The sequence below is a fragment of the Manis javanica genome, chromosome 17, assembly GCF_040802235.1.
Source record: "Manis javanica isolate MJ-LG chromosome 17, MJ_LKY, whole genome shotgun sequence".
NCBI lineage: Eukaryota > Metazoa > Chordata > Mammalia > Pholidota > Manidae > Manis > Manis javanica.
This window is the reverse complement of record NC_133172.1, coordinates 59,241,056-59,263,386: the sequence shown is the minus strand read 5'-3', so window position 1 is coordinate 59,263,386 and position 22,331 is coordinate 59,241,056.

Below are 22,331 nucleotides of genomic sequence, written 5' to 3'. Positions count from 1 at the left end.
GAGCTTGACTCGGTACAAGTCCCAGCTCTGCAACTGACCAGCTGTCTAACATTCTTAAGATTAATTTTCTCTCACCCTCTGTTTTCTCATTCATAAGAATAAGAAAATCTATCTGGTAGAGGGACTAGGTAACCCTGATAGTAGGGGATGTCATCGAAAGGGCATGGCAAGGTCTGACATGCAGTAGGTGGTATTTCATACGTGGAGTGTAAGGTACTGACATGCCCCACCTCTCCCTTCTCCCCAGTATGACAGAGGCACATAGGAGCAGAACATCTGTGCAACCTCACACTGAAGCACCTTTGGACCCATGTGCCAGGCAGCCCCGTGGCGAGGGCCAAAGACACAAAATGAGACCAGTCAACTCAAACCCATCTCTTTACCTGAATTATATGTATGAATCCTCCATGCCTGACGCTGGAGGCTCATACCACAGATACCTGTGGGGGACCAAGCTGGACCAGAAGCCTGGAGGCCTGTTCATTCTGAAGAGACTCATACAACTTTCGGAAGCTGGTAGCACGCGCCTTGATGAGCAGCTGCTCGGGCACTGTTTGGTCTTCTGTCCCCCAGTGATAGGGCCAGTGGTGCACCGGACTGCCTGCATCTCCTCCGTCACCCGCTGCCATGGGAGATGGAGAACTTCGTCTGTAACCCAGTCGCTTTTCTCCCTCTGCTTGCATCCCGCCCGCCGCAGCTCCCCCACAGGCAGCAGGCATGTAGGTGCACATGCCCCAGTTCTCCATGTCTGAGGCTAAGCAGGGGCTCCTCACTCCACCTCCTCACTCTTCAAACCGAGTGCTCAGTGGCTCCCGTCCCGCCCACTTCTGGAATCATAGGTCAACACGTTCTCGCAATTATGTCATGTCTGAGGCATGCAGCAAGATCAAGGAGAAGACAAAATATTCAGTTGGTACCAAATGAAGAATACAACTGTATATCAATTAGCAGCATACGGTGAGAATCAAGCACACTGACAAAGTTATAAAGACACATAAGGGTTGGGAAGACTGTCACTTCTTCCTATGCTCAAGCAGGAACGCATGCTGCTAACACTGCAATTTCCCAAACAGATTGTCTGAACACCTGCTGATGCTCAAGGACCCTCCTACTATCAAGTATCCTCCTCTGTGTCTCTTTCACTAAGATCATCTTAATTCAGGGAGAGGGATGGTGTTTAGGTTGGAGAGGCTGTGTGACAAACATGCTTCATCTCACATGCCAGCCCTGGTCCACTGAGGCTGCGTGGTCCAGCGTGCTAAGCAGGATTCAGAGGCTGCCCTTGGGCTCAGTGGAAAGGAAGATGAATTAGTCACCATGCCTTCCTTGACAGGACATGGGGAAAGGAAGACATCTGTATACACACTTGACATTTCTGCTAGTGAAAACAGCTGAAACTGAGGAAATGAAGACTGTTCTTGGGGAGTCATTCACCATCCTCAGCCTCAGTTTCCTGATCTGTAAAATTGAGATGGTGACAGTATTTCCCATATTGGGTCATGATGAAGATCAAATCCAGCTGCTCTGGGAACCATAATGCATCAGACAAATATGAGATCATGTAATTGCAAAAATATCTAGACTCAAATAAGTGTGTGTGTGTGTGTGTGTGTGTGTGTGTGTGTGTGTGTGTGTGTGTGTGTGTGAGTATGGGGGGTGTTTGCTTTTCTGATACTCTTAGGGAAGAGGGTTTCGGCCTCAGCACTGCTGACATTTTACACTGGCTGTTCCTCGTGGTGGAGGCCGTCCTGTGTATCACAGGATGCTTAGCACCATTCCTGCCTTCAGCCCACTAGATGCCAGCAGCAGCCCCCAAAGATCAAAATGTAATAAAAAATGTTTCCAGACATTGCCAAATGTCTGCTGGGGACAAAAGTGCCCCTGGGTGAGAACCACTGGCTTAGGTCAGCAGTTTTCCCCTCTGGCACATTAGATTCACCTGGGGAGCTTTTAAAAGCTTTCGATGCCAGGTTCCGAGCCCCAATCAAGAGATCTGTATTGAAATGGTCAGGAGTCAGTGGGGCACAAGAGTCTATCCCCCAGCTGATTCTAATACAAACTCCAGAACTGAAAACCGTCCCCAGAGCGGTATGGAATGCTTTCTGAGAAGACTTAGGATCTCTCCTGCGAGTTGCCACCCTCATGTTCCCCTAGGGGGAACACCACGGGTCTTCCCAGGGGGAAATCAAGCAGAAAAGTCCTTGCAACCCAACCCAACATGCAATTTCCTTCCTCCATTCAATCACAAATTCCATTTTTTAAGGAGCATATGAACAATTTATCCTTTAACAGACAATTGAGGGAACGTGATGAAGGAGATAATTAAACATGATGGACACCCACGCATGTCCATCCTAAAGCAACTTATCAAAAGCAATGAAAGCCCTAAGATCACTTTGATGAAATGGAGCTAGACAAAAACAGAGTAAGTAACATATGACTGGGTACAAATGGTGAAATTAAAGGCAAACATTGTTGATGAGCTCACTCGAGCCTGAAGTCTTGAAGCACAATATTAGCCTTGGTGGAAAATAACTTCGTTGAAATATGTCCTTCCTGCTACACGGCTTTCCTAAGGCTTTGAAAGCATTCCATCTTGTCTCGCTCTCTGTCACCAGGCATTTTCAATAGAAGGAACAGAGAAAAGAGTTTGGGAATGAAAGTGAAGGATAATTGAAGTGTTGCCTTGATCTATTGTTACAACTGAATGGGCAAAGAGACAAATACTTGGTCCCTGCGTTGACCCTCACAGAAGCCTTCAGCTCCTGGGGCAGCCGTAACAGCCAGTCAATCAGCATATACTTACCAAACACCCACCACAAATAAGTCACTGTGCTAAGCTCTCTGGGGAATACAAAGATGGATAAGACACAGATCCTGCCCTCTAGGTGTTTGTAGTCTAGTTAGGGACCTAGAAAAACATAATCAATAATACTGAATGGTCTAACTTCAAATGAATCACTCTGAAGAACAGATGCTGAGCTGGGTGGTTTCAGGTAAAGCTAAGTGAAAATTGGCCATGGAAGCCAGGTGATCCGATCAGTCCCCAGGCATCAGTTCTTATGAACTGACCATGCAAGAGGGCTGTTGTCTCCTGAGTAAATGTGGGACACACCTGGTGGAGAGTCAAGTGACTGAGAAAGGCATGGCAGGATGCCCACCTTCTCCTGTGACTCCTGAGCACACAAGAGGGGTGCACAGGCGGAAGTAAAAGGATGGAGCAGAGGGCTTGGGGAAAGGCCATCCTACATCGCCAGACGGAGAACAGTAACTGAACCTGCAGCGACTTAGGGGCTGTGCTGAGAAGGGGAAGTTCTTGCCCTTTGTCCTGGGAGAGGAACAGCCCACACGGTAGAGCTCTGTTTCCAGCAGAGGAAAATAGGATCTCAGTACAGGGCCAGGATGCCTGGCAGAGCAGCACGACACCGTCACGTGGGCCTCGTGTGGGACACCTTCTGGGGACGCCTGGACACACTCACAGTATCTTTTAGGAATCTGTCAGCAGATATCTTCATTCTGCGCTTGGGGGCTGAGGATTCCTATGGTGTCAGTGGGAGAGCAGAAGGAATGGCAACTGAGCAGAAAACACGCAGACTTGAACATCAGGAGAATAGCTTGCTTTGAATATTCTCATTGTAAAACCATGTGTGAGGTGAGCGGTGCTATAAATAATCAGCAGTACATGGCTGAGACCAACATGTCACTATGGCCAAGAGCCTGAAATCTCTCTTGGCCAAGAAGGATATTCTTGAAGTGACCTTTAGCCTTAGGAGCCTCCAGGAGGCCAATCCAGTGGCTTGTGTCCCCAGTGAGGGGCCAGCTGGGCATGAGAGGCACAGGGTGAGACTTTCAGATTGCTGCTGTCAGTGCACTGCCTCGTCCAAACCCCTCTCTCCACCGCCTCCTGACAACTGGTCTCCTTGTTCCTAGAACATAGGCAGCGGAGAGGACCTCTTAAAGCTCCAATTAGAGCATGGCACTGTCCTGCTCAAGGACATGACCGTGTCACTTGTATTGCTCCCTTCCTTTCAGGGACAAAGGCTTTGTCCTGGACCCAGTACACCCCTAACTCATTTCATGCCACAGGGTCTTTGCATTTACTGCAGAGATATCATTCTCCATACAGTCTCATAGTTGTTCCATCTTCTCATTCAGGTCTCTGCTCCATTATGATGTCCCCAGAGAACTCTTTCCTGTCCACCCTCCCTAAAGGAGTCCTCATCCCTTATCCCCTTATCCTGTTTTATGTTTTTTTCATTGTACTTTCCTCCTAACATCACATGCAAATTTTCTTGAGTGTTTGTTTATTGTCTCTACCTCACAATAGAAAATAAACTCCAGGAGGGCAACCCATCCCCAGCACCTAGAGCAGTACCTGCCATCTAGTGACCAGGAAATACGCATTAAATGAAGGGGTGAACAACCCCTCAAACTGTCAGGCAAACTGCCGAGTACTCTGTCTCTGCCTTCTGAACACCTGGCTTTGGAAGCCGTGCATTGAGCTCCAGGACCACAAAAGTCCTCAGACTAAATAAGTGGTCCTCTGCTTTTATCACCGTCTCATCACCTGACATTGTTCTTCCCGTCCATTCCTCGTATGTATCAATACTGGTGACTTATTTTGTTTACTCAATTTTGCTTCTCTCTGCCCACAGGAGTATCATGAGACAAGGTTCACGTGTGATTTGTTCATTGCTATAACCCTAATGTCAGGCAAAGAACAAACGCTCAATAAATATTTGTTAGATATCCATCTGGCTAAGCCAGGATTCTCCTGTGCGTACATTTTGGAGATTAACATTTCGTACCCCAGGGCCAGGTCTTACATGTACTAAATTTATTGAATATCACTGTGTTAGATTCAATTCCTCATTCCAGTCCACTGAGATCTTGGCAATCCTGATTCTGTCATTCAGCATAACATCGTCCCTGCCTGTGGGCAGAAACTTCATAAAGCTGCCACCCATATCATTTCCAAAGAGTGGACAAGCTCCTCCCTTTTCCGGCCTCCTTGCATTCATTGGTGATCACATTGGGAATCTCAGGGTACAGCCTCGGCTCCCTCCCTCCCTCCCCCCATCCCCGAAAGAAGGAGGTACAGAACAGACCACAGGCTTGGGAAAGGGCTAGACCACTGCTTGAACCCCACCTTCTCCACTTACTTCCTCTGTAAATTTTGGCAGTAGTCAAATTCTTCTGATATATGGAAACAGTAATTCGTATCCCTGGAGTTGCAGTGAGGACTGGACATGGTGTCAGGGTACTCAGTACCATGCCAGGCATTTGGTGAATATGTCATCTATGTGTTTTGTTTAAAATAAAATAAACAACTCAGGCAGGCCAAATTTGGAAGTGAGAACGGAGAGTGAAACTCAGCTATTTCATTGATTCTTTTTTAGGCTAGTGGGGAAAAAAATCAGTACATCTATAACCTAGCTCAAGGACATGACCATGGCACTTGTTTTGCTCACTTCACTTCACTTCAGGAACAGAGGCTTTGTCCTGGACCCAGTACACCCCTAACTTATATCATGCCCCAGGGCCTTTGCACTTACTGCAGAGATATTGTTCTCCATATATTCTCATGGTTGTTCCTTCTCCTCATTCAGATCATTGCTCAAATATTATGTCCCCACAGAGCTTATTCAGAGGTCATGTGAACAGTTATGATCATTGGTTCAATGATCCCACCAAAGTCCCCATGCATCCATGAACTTGAAAACATAGGGCCGTGAAGCTCTACTGTGGGAAGCAGGGCTTAGACGTGGGGACACAGGTACCGGTGCAGACCCCTGACGCATACTGGCAGGTGCATGGCTCCACGCACACGCTCCCCACCCTCCCTTCCTCACGGCGCCCATGCATATGCTCATCCAGCTGGCATCTCTGCATCTACCTCACACTCATTTAAATAATGGGGCAAACTGCAAAGATGGGAAGATAATCATAAAAAGCTGGGAAAAGTATGCAAATAGGAAACTACAAACTCAGAAGGGTCTGGGAGAACAAAGATAATCAAGAGCATTATCAACCCGCCCCAGGTGTGCAGGCACAGGGGGCCTATGGGGGTATGCGTGCCAGGGGGAGGGGAGGCAGCCCCCTCTGCTCTCGTCTGGTACCTGTCTTTATTTGTGAACGTGCTGCCTCTCAAGCTCTGGAGCATCCCGACAGATGGAGCGTGAGCACATCAGAGAATGGAGGGAAGTGGAGCTAGGTTCTTCCCATACTGTCTATTTGTGACCCTGTTCCCTTACCATGTTCATCTTGATGTGGCAGCCACAGACATGCATTAAAATAATGCCAGCACCACCGCCCCTCTGCTCGAATCCTCACTGGCTTTCAGCCCACTCAAAGTAAAAGCCAAAGCCCCCAAAGGCCTCTAATGGCATCCCGTACCCCTCTAACTTCAGGCCCTGTCTGCTTCCCTTCTTCCCCCGAGGCAGCCACGCTGTGCCCCTGCAGACTCTCCAACACACCCATGGGGCTACATTCCAGGCCTCTGCTCACCCCTTCCTTCCCGCTTTCCACCTGGGCTCACATTTCAGTCCCCCAGAGCCTTTCACTGTCTGTGTAAACTGCACCCTCCTCCCTGACCCTCCCTCCCTCTGCCTTGCCGTCATCAGCCTTATCACCAACTGCTCGAACTTTTATTTTGCTGCTTTCTTTCCATAATCTCTGTCTCCTAACTGGAATGTAAGCCCATGACAACAGGGCTTTTTGCCTATATGCCCCCTGATACTCTCCCCAGTGTTGTCTACTTTATCTGGCACATAGCAGGGGCTCAATATATATTTTTTGATTGAATTTTTTTATTGTTGACCCAAGCTAAACACATGTTTGTTTTTACTCTCCCCTTCTCTTACCCCTTTTCAATCTTATGGGGTTTCTGGGGAAACCAAACCTGCTAGTTCCTGATGAAGAGACTCCTGCATTGCACCTGGTACATGATACATACTTAATGAAGGTTGGATGCCCTTAGTATTAGGCAGGTTGCACTTCAGTGTAAAGTGAGCACTGGAATTAGAGCCTTCCTCACTGTTCCATTCAAGGAGAAATCAGGTAAAGATAGTGGTAGATTTGGCCCTATTTACATGAGAAAGAAGGAACTGGGAGCAGGGCTCACTCCGTGGGCAGGGACCTTGGGTCAGGCAGGAAGAGCTGAGATGGCAGAGGTGGAAAAAATCACAGACGGGCTAATTCACCCCTACCCTGCAGTCCTTCAAACCACACCAACAGCATAACTGGCAGATGCATGCATCTCAGGCACGCTAACCATGGCTGACTCTGCCCCTCACTCCCCAAGGAAAATCATTTCCACATTACCCAAGTAATCAAGGCCCAGGGCCAAGTCTGCTTGCTTCATGGGATCCCACTGTAGCCAGACTGTGAGGATTAGCATGTCCGTAAGTTGCACCATCCGTCCCAAAGGGCAGCCAGTTGCAGGCTCCAAGAGCTGAGGACAACTGAGGCCACATGTCAGTGGATACCAGCCCTGTTACTAACCCCAGCTTCATACACAGAGACTTCCAGGGGCCACCAGGGCTCTGCATGGACTGGTACCTGACAACCGTGTCAGCCTCATCTTACATGGTGTCCCTCTCCATTCTCAAGGCTCTGGCTGCCTCAAAGCTCCAGTTCCTTGAGGGCCTTCTGCCTGGGAAGTTTCCCATCTGCGTGAACGGCAACCTCAGGCTCCTCTTTGAGATGGTACCTCCAACGCTCCCTTCTAGTGGAGGCTGCTTTCCTTCCCCAAGTGGAGTAGTCAGATGCACAACCTTCCCTCCAAATACAGTAGTTTCACAGTATCTGCTAACCTGCTAGTTCCAGGAGAGATGGACTAAGTCTGATTTCACTCACTATTGTATTCTGTGGTATAAACACATCGTAGGCAGTGTGTGTGTAATATTTTCATTAGTTAATGAGGATCCCAGTCTCGGAGGAATCCCTCTATACCTGTGTCTGACTGAGACACGGCGTTCCACTCCTCTGTCTGGTGAACGTCACCTTCTGGCTTACCTTCCAAGCTCCTCCACATACATTTTCCACTGGCCCTAAGCACATTACTTCCCAGACACAAGCCCATCTCCTCTCAGCACCACGGTTCTCAATTAATCACAATCTCTCTCTGTTTACAGGCCCTCTATCCAGGACAACCGTGATTCCACCAGGCACACCCACATCACACTTTCTAGAAGTTTGCAGTGATAGTTTCTGACCCGGTCTGGGGGTCCAATGGTTCCTTCAGAAATCAGCTCAAACCACCTCCCCAGGGAGAACGCGTCCGACCCCTGTGTTTGCAAGGTATCTGGACCCTTTCCTGTCACTCTCTATCTGTATCCTCTCATTTTTGCCATTTCTCAAAATGTGGTCCCTGGACTAGAAGGAACTTGTAAGAAAATGCAGAATCTTAGTCTTACCCTAGACCTGCAGAACCGTAATTTGCATTTTAATAGGATTCTCCAGGTCACTCATAGGCACATGATAGTTTGAGAAGCAAGCACTGCTTCAGAGTACTTCTCACAGGCTGAACTGTCTGATTTGCTTATTTAGTGATCACCTATCTCACTCCCAGCTAAAAAGGAAGATCCATGACAGCAGGGATCTCACCTGTCCTGTTAACACTGTATTTCCAGGGACTGGCTGCTGGAACAGGGTAGTTCTTAAATAAATATGAAATAATAAATGAATGAATGAATGAATTTCCAAAGTTTTTTCAAACTTTATGGTAAGTGGCCTTCTCTTTCTAGTTCATTTCCTTCTCCTCTTTGCAAGCTGAGTTCACTTGCCTTTGACTAGCACTTACTCAGCACCTTCTGTGCATAAGATGTTCTATGCTAAGCACAGAAAATAGTTAAAAGGCAGTATCTACCCACAAAGATCACATAGTCCAAAAGGTCATCCCCAAGAAGCAACTTCCATCTTTAACTAATCACATCTTCCATCTTTTATCCCTCATCTCCCTGACACTAGCAGTAGGTACGCTTTCTTGTCCTTAGTGGCCAAAACATTGTCCACTTTCTCTCCCCAGGGGCTTGTATTTTTCTGACTAGATACCTGTATCTTTTATTCAAATCTGTCATTGGAGCATTTCCTGCTTCTTCATTACTAATGTGCTTTTACCCAGATCCCAACTGATGAATTATGCCCTGTCTCCGGCAGAAAACACCCCGATGACCACTTCCCTGGCACAAGCAATGGCCACCTTGGGTCCTGAGAAGTTCCAGGCTTCACGGCCCGAGTATCCTCATTTGCTCACTTTGGGTGGTGGCTTGCCTGCCCCGTCAGACTCTGGGGAGTTCTGTTTTCTGTCTAGCTTTAACCCTTCCTTATTTGCCTTCCCTTAATTAATAGATTTGCCCCTTAGTCTGGTATACTCTTCTCCTTCCTTCTATGGGGCTCCTCTTCATCCTTAGAGACTAAATTCATAGGATAGGAAAAGTTATTCCCACAATTCCTTACACCGACAATAAAGGGGGAAAACTCTAGGATCATATTAACACAGGCTGAAAGGCATTTAATAAACTTTCACAGTGATTCCTAATACATCCTCTAAGTAAAATTGGAATCGAAATGAAACATTTAAATATGATAAATACTTTTTAACAAAAGTTAATAACAAGGTTTAAAATAAGAAAAAAATTCCATAAAAATCAGAATCTGGGTAGAGATTCTTAGCATCACTAATAAATTGGGCAGCATAGTCTAAATGGTTCTAGCCAATGCAATAAGGTAAGAATATTAAGTAATGGACCTAAAATCAGAAAAGAAGAGGTATAAAACTCTCCTTTTCTGACTGATGGTTTGAGTGCATATGCAGAATGCCCACATAACCTGATTTTTTAAATTCCATAATTATAGGAGTATTTGATAAGTTTCAAGGGTATAAGAAAAATTTAAGGGGAGAATACATTCTCTATATACTAGCAATAAGTACCTAAAAATGGAAATAGTAAAAAAATAATTACGATAGTGAAAAAGATTAACAAGAAAGTCATAGGACCTATGAGTAAAACTATAAAATATTATTGAAAGACATAAAACAGATTTTGAAAAAATGGAAGATCTAATATCATAAAAGTGTCAAAATTATACATGTAAATATATAAATGTAATAATACTCTTATTAAAGCATGAATAACATTTTCTTTCTTTTTTCCTTAAAGGTAAAATAATACTTGGTTCATATAGAAAAAAATATGCTCAAGAATACTAAAATTTATGTACACGTATATAAATACTAAAGCTGGGAGATTTGCTTTACCAGACACCAAAACACACTACAAAACCATTTGAAACAAATCAATATAAAATTAGCATAAGAGTAAAAAAATTAATTACTGGAAAAGAAAAGAGGACCCAGAAATAGATCCTAGTACATATAAGATTTAAAATATGGCAAAAGTGGTATCTCCATTTATTGAGGAAAGGATGGCTTATTTAGCAAAAGGCCATGCTAACATAAATGCCAGCCAACAGCTAATTCAAATGGTGATTGAATTAAAAGAATTAAAAGAATGTTGATAGCATATGAAAATAAATTTACATGGATTAAAGAAAGGTCTAGATATAAAAAGTTATACAAAAAAAAAATAAGAAAATGATATCTATTTATAGTGTAGGGGTGGAAGATCTTCATACCTGAAAGAGGAACACTATGTTTTAAAGGAAAAACAAAGGGTATGTGTTTATTCTATATAAATGTTAACTATAAACCCTATACTATGTAACTGTAAGCCATAAGCTATCTAAATGTAACTAAAGGAAACACTTTACAAGTTAAAAGAAAAATTGACTTGGAAAAGTATTTGCAATGCAGATAATTATAGCAGATGCAGATAAAAATATTTGCAATGCAGATAAAATATAGCAGGTTACTACCTATGCTATAGAAAAAGCTCTTACAAACTGACAAAGAGAAACAATCCCACAGAAAAAATGAACAAAGGCTATAAGGCAATTCAGAGAAGAGCAAACCCCAATTGATAATTAGCATAGGAAAAGATATTCAAACTCACTGGCAGTCAGAGAAATGCAAATTAAAGTAACAGTAAGTTATTATTTTAAACTTATGTCCCAGGCAAAAATTAAAAAGACAGTTAAGACCTATTGCTCATGAGGAGGATGGAAAAGTTCCCTCACTTACTGCTGGTAGAAATGTGAAGTGTTTCTGGAGAGCCATCTGGATGTATCTATTAAAATTAAAAATACATATACCCTTCAACCCAGAAACCTCATTCCTACAATTCTGGCCTATAAAAATAAAAGCTTCAATAACTACAGGTAGATGTTCGAGGATGTAACTTATTACAGCATTCTTCAAAGAAGAGAAAAATAGTGAAAATAGGAAGTGTCTATCAGTAGGGGAGTATGTATTAAATTATTGTACATTTACACCATGGAATATTGTATTACACTATGCAGCCAAATAAATGACGAATGATGCTTAGAACAATGGCCGAGATCGCAACTACTGCAGGGTGCAGGGTGCAAAGGAAGTGTGCTTTAAAGACAAAACATTTCAGGACAGACCCTATGTATGTGTATGTATAGATATAAATTATTATATAAGAAGGGAGAAAAGTATGAAAAATAAGCCACAGGTCATCACCAGGGGTTTGTGATGCGGGGGAAGGGTTGGTAGGTGTAAGGGTAGAGCTGATTAAGGTAGAGGGGGGGAGAGAGAAGGCAGAGAAAGCAAGCCCTAAAGAGGAGATTGCACTAACAATATCCACAAAGTGTGTAGAACATGACTCCATTTTAATACGTGAGTGTGTGTGTGTGTGTGTGTTGGAAAATAAACAGAAAGCACTTGATGCAATCTACTTCTTACAGTTCCATCACTGACATAGTAACACTTAGGATACTCAGTATCATAGTGATATTGACACATACATGATATAGACACAACCACCAACCACCCCATAGACTTACATATGTTACACACGTGCTTGCATTTATTTGTTGGTGGAAAACAGCACACACCTCCAGTGGGATAGGATGGGAGGAGAAAGGGAAGGAAGTATTCACTGGGGGAAATGGTTAACCTTTATGGATGTATCTAGTAGTGTGCCCCTAATGAACCCCAATTGTTCAATATTCAGTAGTTTTATGAGATGATTGTTAAACCTAGCCATTATTAAAAATTAAATTACATAAACATAATTAAATACATTATATTTTTAAAGGTAATAAATAGACAATAACTCATCACTTCTAAATTATTTTACTATTTTTTTCTATTACCTCTTGAGGCTGTTTATGCCGACTGTGTCTGTATGGTAGGAACAGTACGTCCCGGAGAACAGCCGCACATCTCTTCTACCAAGTGACGGCACCTTGGTGGACTGAAATCAGTCACAGTGGGAGGATTTGTATCAGAGAAATTGGCAAACACTACAAGCCAGGGCTTGATTTAGGGTTTTGATGATTGTCTAGATTTAAGAAAGTGATGAAGAAAATGATAATAATATAGATTAAACTCAAAAGTGGGTGCATCTGTAGCTGTTATATTGTGAATAGCACAAAACATTGAGAAAATATTCCTCCACTTATCAAAAATCATTATTAGATTCAGCAAAGATGTGCGTCACATCATCGATGAGCAAGTGGAGTTCTGACGTATGTTTCACTGCTTCACTTTTGTCTTACATAAAATTGAAACATAACCTTATTTCTTTGAAATATAACATTCCTTGGAATGTCCAGGCTCTTTCCCTTCCTCCATCACTCACTTCTAACGACCCAGCATAGTTCTCACCTCCTCAGCGCCATCCCTTCTCTGACTGCCATTATCCTTTATAGCTCAACACCTGCCTCTTCACTGTATCCTGACTGAGAGCCTTGACTTTGGACTCAAGCAGATACGGTTTGAAATTTCCTTTCTTACTTCATAACTTATCAAGCCTCAGTTTTCCTGTCTGTAAACTGGGGCTGCTGATAACAGCTATATTGTTGGCACACTCAGAGGAGAGTGTGAGCAAAGCCTTGAGACTCAGACCAGACATCCGGTACCTGGTACCTCAATGTCTTCTTTCTATCTCATGCCAGTTGGGTTGTTCAGAGGGTATCCAATAGCACCCTCTTCTCTTCCTAAGTTCTGAACACATTTAGGTGTAAGATGAGCAGGTAGACAGAAGGAAGCCGCCATACCCCGTTATTCCCTAACAAGCCCTAATTGGAAGATGCCTCGTAAAGTGAAAGCAAACCTGATTCTAAGTACTAAACTTCAAAATTTGGCAGATTTATCCACACAGTAACAGCCTTCCAACATGAGGCCTCAGACAGGGTATTCTGTGCCCGGAAAAGAATAGGGAAATCATGCTTTCTGTGGGCAGTTCATTCCCAACAGGAAAGAAGGAGTTTCTGGGCTGAGAAAGTCAGGTTTATTATGCCTAGAATATACAGCACAGAAATGTCTCCTCTCTGAGTGAGGTGGGGCCATAGAGGAGCAGAGAGAGTCCAGGGGCATCACATTAATGGCGTCCCCTCCAAATGAAGGGAACATCAGGAGTGGGGAATAAACGTCCCCCCTGGAAAACACTATTTCCATCCATCATTTAATGAGCAGAAGGCCAATTTCCAAAGTGTATCACAGCGTAATGGCTGAGCTCGCAGTGGTATCTCCGGCCAGGAGTGCGGAGATCATGAGTGCGGAAGCGAGCACGGGGAAGAGGAACTCCCCAGGGCAGCAGCCCTCTCGGAGGCGGTCCTCCAGAGCCACGGGCGGGCCGCATCTCAAAGCGCTTCGCCACCCACGCGGCAGCCACTGGCCCGACAGGTGGGATGACTCACCCGTGATTCCTGGGTCAGTGCTGGGTAAGACCGCGTCATCTTCCAACCAGAACCCCTTCAAGGGGCTGGCGAAAGCTATCCGTATCACCACCCCAAAGCACTCTTGGCTGTAGGTTACACATATTCCATTTTTTAATCCTTTCCCACATATCATGGCTTCACAGCACTCGGACCCTCCCAATTCTTCTTCAGTGGACACACCCCAAACTGTCAACGACCTTCTTAAAATGTGCCTCCTGAAAACAAAAGCTATGGTTGTATTTGATCAATCAAGTTAATAACCACTACTGAATAAAATCAGGTGCCCTGAATGGCACAGCCTGTGGACAGAACCACAGACCTTTAAAGGAATTGAGGCTCACTTACGTGTTCCTGGCACACCCTCACGCTGCCAACTCCTACAGGACTCACGGTCAACAAAAACTCTAAGGTATTTATTCGTGACAATTGCTGGCGAGCCAGCATTTCCCAATCTTTGCTTGCACTGCTGATATTGGGAGTTGGAATTCCACTTCTTTTTCGCTCTATTACAACTTGTCTCTCCCAAGAGGTAGGCAAAGCAAGGGGATAAAGATCACAGGCAGTCATGGGGCAGACCTGTGTATACGCTTCGGTACAATTCTCTGAACTTGTAGTTTCTCATCTATAAAATGGTAATAAGATTGCTGTGAGAATAAACTGCAACCATGCGTGTAAATGGTTTAGCATAATACCTGACACAAAGAAGCAAATAAATAAACATTAGCTTCCATTATTACTATGTTGAATACATAAATACTATTTTGAGAGGATGTAAGTGAGAAGTATGTGACACTAGATGCCATTATGATTTGAGAGAAATTCCTTTTAATCACATTAGAAACTACTTTAGAACTATGTATATAAAGCCATTGATATTCTGCATTTTTAGTTATTCTAACTGCATTTTAGGGAGGTACTGTATACTCCAGTGTATACATTGCAAAGTGAGAAATTTGCAGATGTCTTAGGGAGATACTCCTCTCAAATGCAAGCTCTTGTATCTCTGCTATCAGCACAAGCCCATTTCCCAGCTAGTCTCCTGGAGGATGAAAGTCACCTCAGTTATGCCAAAGCTATGCTAGATCAACCAACAGCCATCCAACCTCCCGACAGGTGAGCACGTCCAGCCAAGATCAGCAGAACTAATTAGCCAAACTGAAGCAACCCCGAATGGACATGACCCCCAAAACCAGCTGTGTCTCGCTGAGATCAGCTAAACCTTAGAGCTTTCTAAGCTAGACAAATGTTATTGCCACGTGCCAACGATGTGTTGTTTGTTACTTAACATTATCATGGCAATAGGTAACTAATACAGCCTCCCCTACATGAACCTACAGGAATTGTGTCTGGAAGACCTGAGAATGGAAGAAGGGGAGCCTCTCTCCATTCCTATAAGCTATTACTCACTTAAGCCTTGGGAAGCTTGGTGAGTGACACTCATGGTTCCCTTTGAATGGTTGACATCACAGTCAAGGGTTCCTATAGTCTAAGCCCCCTGACAACAAATAGAAACTTGATGAGTTCTTTGAATATGAAGTTATCCAATTCCACCAGTAGACACAGTGACCAGCCACAGTCAACACTCAACACTAATACACTCAAAATGGATGGCTTTTCTGTTCTTTGTCACCCAGAACAATCTTACCATCACAAGCTTGCTTCTGAAATATGAAATCTTGAGAGAGTTACAACTTTCTCTACAGCTTGGATTCTTTTCTCTTTTGCAGAGAGCTATTTTAAATGCCCCCAAACTTGTGTGGGAGTACCAATTGGCCACATTTAATTGGCCAGACTGTGAGCCTCAGCGATGCAACACTTTTCAGAAAATTAAACATAGACATGATTGTTGCTTTGCTCTGTTATTGTGGCTACAGAATGGCAAACCAATCTGTTGAAACTGAAAAATCCAGCCGCTCAATTATCTGTCAGACCTACACAGCTAAACACCCCCTAAGCAGATTTTTTTCCTACTTAGCTGAGGCATGTTTTGATTGAATATATTACTTGCTTGGCATTGTGAATGACCAATACTCAAGGTCTCCTAACAGCTTCTTAGGAATTGTTGGTCTTACAAATATTGACCAACATTCATTCATTCATTCACTCACTCACTAAACCTGCAAGCATTTATCACACACCTACTCTGTGCCAGCAACTATGTTAGGTACTGGAAATAAGGAAAAATTAAATAACAATTAGCTAAGTAAACAGCTAGTAAAAGAATAAAAGCTAGGATCTGGGTCTAAAGCAATGTTTCTCAACTGGGGCAATTTTGCCTTTCCCAATCAGTGGGTATTTGCCAATGTCTAGAGACATTGTTGGTAACCATACAGGAAGGGCAAGTGCTGCTAAAATCTAGTAGGAAGAGGCCAGGCAACCACTCAGCATCTTAAAATGCACCCAACAGCCCTTACAACAAAAGATTATCCAGCTCAGAATGGTAGTAGTGTGGATACTGGGAAACCTTGCTCTAAAGACATGTACTAGAATTTCTTTGAGAGCAAAGTTTCTGTCTAATCCATCATTGTATCATCTGTTCCAGCACAAGGCCCGTGCAGACAGATGCCCCATAAGCGCTGGCTGGCCGGTTGGCTAGCTGGCTGACTGGATGGATGGGTGGATGGATGGATGGATGGATGAATGGATGGACAGATGATGGATGAAACTCACATCTACCTATGGCATCAGTAGATATAAATAATGGTCACTGAGGTGTGTGGACATCATAAATTTGTAAGATGGTTTAGTTTTTCAACCGGGCATTTAGGTGGCTCCAAGTGGGAAACTATCTGGTAATTTTTACATAAATTTTACAGAATGTGTTGGATTGTGCTTAGTGATAAATTTGGTGCTCCAGAAAACCCCACAGCTCTGTCCTTAGCCTCTTTCCTAATTCCTCCTTTAACTCAAATAAGATATGCTGGGCTGTCCCTTCAAAACTTTCTGGCCTGAAATGAAGACAATCTGTCCCCTCTTGTTTCTTAACCACTGGAAATGAGAGTAAATTTGTCATATCCAACAGTCTGTAGTTTCATTTGTCCAATTATTCTACTTTGGATCTGAACTCATTTCTAGTAATGTACAATCTGTTTTAGATGTTAATTTTTAATGGTGTGATTTTGGCTTGTCCTTCAGATGAGTTGAGTAGAAACATTGATTTATTTTTATCGCTTTCATCAATGCCAAGGAACAGACTAAATTACTCAAGAACATGTTCTCTTGCCTTTGCTTCTCCCCTAAAAGAGCCCAGGAAGATTAACGTCCAAGGGTTGCTCTCTCTAACAGACTGGCTCTATAGCCCAGCTATGAATTAGGTACTGGGCTGGTGCTATGGAATGAGATATCCCAAGGCCAGCAAGACCCTGTCCTTGCCTCTTGGGAGGCCATGGCAAGGAGGGCCTCTGCGGCACAAAGAGCTGAGAGCTCTGAGATGCCAGCAGCTGTACCTGGTGTCCAGGATGGAAACTAGGGTAGGACATTTTTGACAAGTATGTATGTCCCATTGGATCATGTGACCTTTGCGACAGAGGCCAGCAAACTTCTCCTACCCACCTTAAGTTTGGCCCGTCATTAAAAATCCTCCAAGGAGGATCACATATTGGAGCAGATGTTTGGAAAACCCTCTCTCTTAGAGATTCCGATGAAACGTGTGAGTTTTGCTGATGCAGGCCTGGCCAGCCAAGTTGAGCTGTCCAGCTGCCTTCCTGGCCCCCTGAGACTATATGCTGTTCTTAAAAAGTACAGGTTTTGGAAAAACCTACCAAGCAATGGTCACCACATCTGCTCTAATGAGCCAGATAGACTTGGTCAAAGTTAGAAGAGGTGAAAAGAAAGATTCCTTTGTTTATTCAACAAACACCTACCACGCCAGGCATGCTGCCAGGTACAGATGACACTAACCACCAGTCATACACATGCACTGCTTTCAACTGGCTTCCAGTCCACTGCAGGAAGTGGGTATAGGTTTGCTTTGGTTTCGCATCACCCATTCCTTTCTATAATTCTTTAACACCCAAAGAGAGATGCAAACCTCTTTGACTATTTTTCCTTTTCTTTTCATTGTGTCTGCTTTTATCTGTCCTATCCCTTTCTCCATATTTCTGGTATCGTCCTTGAAAAAACACAAGAAATCTGGAAGCAGGAGGTTGCTAACATTGGTTCGCAGATCAGTATAAATCAAGGTCAGGATTCTCTGGGATTTTCTTTTCTTTTTTCTTACGCTCATTACCTTGTTACAAAATGGCCCCAGGAACCCCAGGCATCATCTCTACAGGACACAGGAAGGAAAAAGGAGGCAAAGGCGGATGATCCCCTCCAGCTGAACCTGACTCCTTCAATAAAAAACCGGAAGCTCTCCAGAAAGCCCTACCATACAAGGTTTGGCTTTTATCTTGTTGTCCAGAATTCTGGCACATGGCTGCCTCTAGATAGAAGGTGGCATAAACAAAAGGGTGGTGGTTGGGGACAATCAGCCAAGCAAAAGGGCCTGTCACTCAGTCCATCTGAAAAATACCAATGAAGAAATGGATAGCATAAAGAAAGTCTTTATGAAATTTAGGTGCTATGAATAAATAGGTTCTTGAAATCAGGAGCTTGGGAAACTACAAATGAGTTATATTGCTTTGAATACTTTCCACACATATCATCAAAATCAATCATTTCATCAACTCTGTGGGGTGAATTCAATTATTAGTACCATTTCATAGACAAAGAAACTGAGGTACAAAGAGGTTAAGGTAATTAATCCAGGTCCTACAGCCAGGAAGGAAAGAATCAGAGCTTTCAACTGCTCTTTAAAAACATTTATTCACCTAGTTCCATTTTTTGACTCTTGCATTTGAGCACAAATGTGTGCAATACAATTGACTGAAGCATGAAGAACCTGTACACACACCAAGCGTTGGTGAGGAACTATAGCAGACGCATTTCCAGAGCAAACAAGCTTTAAACCAAGAATTCTGGGGTAGTGGAAAAGCGAATTCATCCATTCACTCATTCAAGGATCCATGGAGCACCTACTGATTCCATCCCTAGGCTGAGGATACACATGAGAAAGACACAGCTAAAGACACAGCAACTTTTTGCATGTGGCTCCTTGTCCAGACGTGTAAATGGGAAAGTGGTCATGCAGAGGGTGACGTGCTGCCAGAGAGGGATGTACAGGGCACCATGTGAGTGCACTGAGGCTCCCTGCACCCTGTCCTTCCAAGAGCAGAAAGACCAAGTAGGAGAACCGTTGGGATGTGCGAGCCCAGGCAGTAAAGCGGAGGAAGGAAAGGGAAACAAGGCGAGGAAAAGGGTAAATGACACAGTGCAGGCCTGGGCTGGCCAGGGCTTCACAAGGCACCTCCAAGAGCCATCAAAGTCTGCTTGGCAGAAGAATGGCCCCCAAAGATGTCCAGTCCCTAGAACCTGTATGTTATGTGACACAGCAAAAGCGATTTTACAAACGTTATCAAGTTAAGGATCTTTTGATGGGGAGAGTGTCATGTGTTACCTGTTTGGGCCCATGCAATCACAAGTCCTCACAAAAGAGAGGCAGGTGAGTCTGAGTCAGAGAAGGTGATACGGCAACAAAAGCAGAGGTGAGAGCCATCTGGGACATGAGGCAGGGGATGCAGGCAGCCTCCAGAGGCTAAAAAGGCAAGGAAATGGATTCCCCCAGAGTGTCTAGAGGGAACGCAGTCCTGCCAACTCACTTTATGTTTATGTCCTCCAGATCTATAAGGGAATAAATCTGTACTGCTTTAAGCCACAAGGTTTGTCGCAATTTGTTACAGCAGCAGTAGGAACCTAATACATGGTCTCCTAGCAGGTATGTTTACTTGGAACCCAAGAGTTTTCTAGAAGGGTTCTACGGACCAGCATTCATGGAGAGGGAAAAGAAGCCGGAATTTATCTGTCCAGTTGCTTCTGAATGCCTCTTATTTCCTGCTCATCAAAGTTCATGTCACAGGGTGCTAACCTCCCCACCCTTCCAGTTTCCACCTGCCAGCCCCTTGGCAGCTACCAGGATATATATGAATATACCCCATGCCTCACCGAAGCTGCTGCTCATCAGTGTAGGCAAGCTGCTGACTAGGAGGGAGAAACCAAGGAGAGGCAGTCCCGGGAACCTGGGATGCGCCGAGGGTATACCCGGTACCAGGGCTGACTGCGCTGCTCAGGGAGCAGATCCCCCAAGCACTTACCCAGCTCCTCCTATAGACCGGTACCATTTCTAGGGAGCAGTTTCTGCCTCTGGCTGCCTAGCATCCAATCCCCAGTTCGGGTAACTGTACCCTGTTACCTTGGCAAATTACTCTTCCTAGATCCATCCACGTCCTGAAGTGGGCCGACTCCCCCATTTACTCCAGAAGGACGCATGACCTGTATTTGGCCAACTGGAGCATAGAATTCTCTGACTGCAGCAGCTGGCCCAGGAGCAGGGATGGCCCCAAGCCCAGCCAATTCATACATTGCCTCTTGCTGGCTTCAGTGATTGGTTCAGGGTGGTGCCCATGACCCAGTCAGTTCAGAGGGTCTCAGTCCTGAAACATGTTAGAACTATTGGGAATACATTACTGGTCCTGGAATTGAGAGCCTGTCAACCTAGAATTTCCCAGGGCCACCATGTGGGCATGAAGCCAGAGTGAAGGGGAGAAATGGGGAGACCCTAGGACACCAGTCGGCCTTCTGTAGCCATCCATACCTGAACTTGGATGGTCTTCACATGTTTGCAATCCAACACATTCCCTTTTTTAACTTGGGTGAGCTTGAGGGGAATTATCTTTATCTTTTGAAAGATTCCCTGCATGGTACTTCCTTGGGGACACATTTGTACTTTCTGTCAATAGGAAGCCCCTCTCATGGATTTAGATGCTTCTGGAGACTGCAGTTGTCAGGAGAGCCGGAAGCAAGTCAGAGACAGGCAGAGGCACACAGCTTCTTGAGCACTTACAGGTCCTGAAGACAATCCCAGCTGAATTTTGACAGCATCTGCTGTGCCTGGACCCTTGCCCTAATGGTACTAAATGCACTCCCCTACCATGGCCCTGGCCATGGCCACCTCAATAGGCATCCTCGGGAAGTCGCTCTTTGCTTAGTCACACCCCTTCTTAGAGAACAGAAAAGCAACATAAAATCCATTTCCTGGGGTGTGAACAGCTCAGCTGCAGATGGGAGGGATGTCTGACCTGTGTGCACTGTCCAGCCCCTAGTGCAGTGATTCTAGTAATTAGACGTCGCCGATTCCAGCCTCCGTGAAATAGAAAATTGCTGCAATTGTCAATGATAGGTCTGGCCCAGGCTGCATCTCACATGCCTGCAGTCCCAAGCATGAAGGCATCTTCTGACATCTACTCTGAAACCAGGATGCACCTCTCAGGAATGAAGAAAAGGCCATTTTCAAGGAAGTAATTGCATAATATACAGAATGTAACAAAAGGAGGCCCTCAAGCTCCATTACTTTGAAGGGTCTGTCAGTGTTTTCATTACAGCCCATCTTCTGCAGTGATTTATCTTCAGCCGTGAAGCTGGGCTGCCAGCTGGGGCTTAGCACCCACAGGCCCAGCCCAGGAGAACCGAGTGAAGTTTAATTTAGTTGGGACTGTTTGGCCAGCTCCACGCTGAGGACTTGCAAACTCCGACTTAAGTCCAAGTTTGGGTCCTCTGGCACTTTTGCAGCAGTTCCTGTTCTGAGCACCCCTGGTCGCTTGGCTGCAAAGTGTGCTTTCCTGACAGGCTGAGCTATCTGAAGCCAGAAATGGAAGCGAGAGTCACATTTTATACTCTTCAAAGGGCCATTGGTGAGGGGTGAGGGGTGGGGTGGGGATTCATAGCTGAAATCCAGGAATATAGTTCATGCCTCTTTTCAAGTAAAAACGGGGTCATTTAAGCTCAGATAATCATTTAAGTTATCTCCTGTCTGCTTGCTTTGTCTAGTTCTCATACTACCCCTGTTTCCAGCTTCAAATGTAGACTCCATGCTCCTAGGGATGGTGGGACATGATCTGCGATGCCCCCAGTTCCAACACAGGTCACCTGTCTCTTTGGACAGACAATCCCAGGACCTCGGCCTTGGAATAACAAAGCCAAGTCCTAGACATTAAGGCCAGAATGAACCCCAGGAACAGTGCCGAGGCTGGAACCTGTTGTTCATTGTGTTTCTAGATTTCAACATGGAGGCTAGAATCTAACCCAGAACCCAGCGGTCTCTCTTTAGAGTCAGATAAGGTAGAGAAGGGAGTGGAAAATCATCCTGAAAAGGGTATTTCCTTGGGGGCGGGAGCCAAGATGGCGGCGTGAGTAGAGCAGTGGAAATCTCCTCCCAAAAACACATAGAGCTATGAAAATATAACAAAGAAAAATCTTCCTAAAATAGAGACCACAGGACACAGGACAACATCCAGACCACATCCACACCTGCAAGAACCCAGCGCCTTGTGAAGGGGGTAAGATACAAGCCCCAGCCCGGCGGGACCCGAGCGCCCCTCCCCCCGGCTCCCGGCGGGTGGAGAGAAACCGGAGCAGTTTTTTTT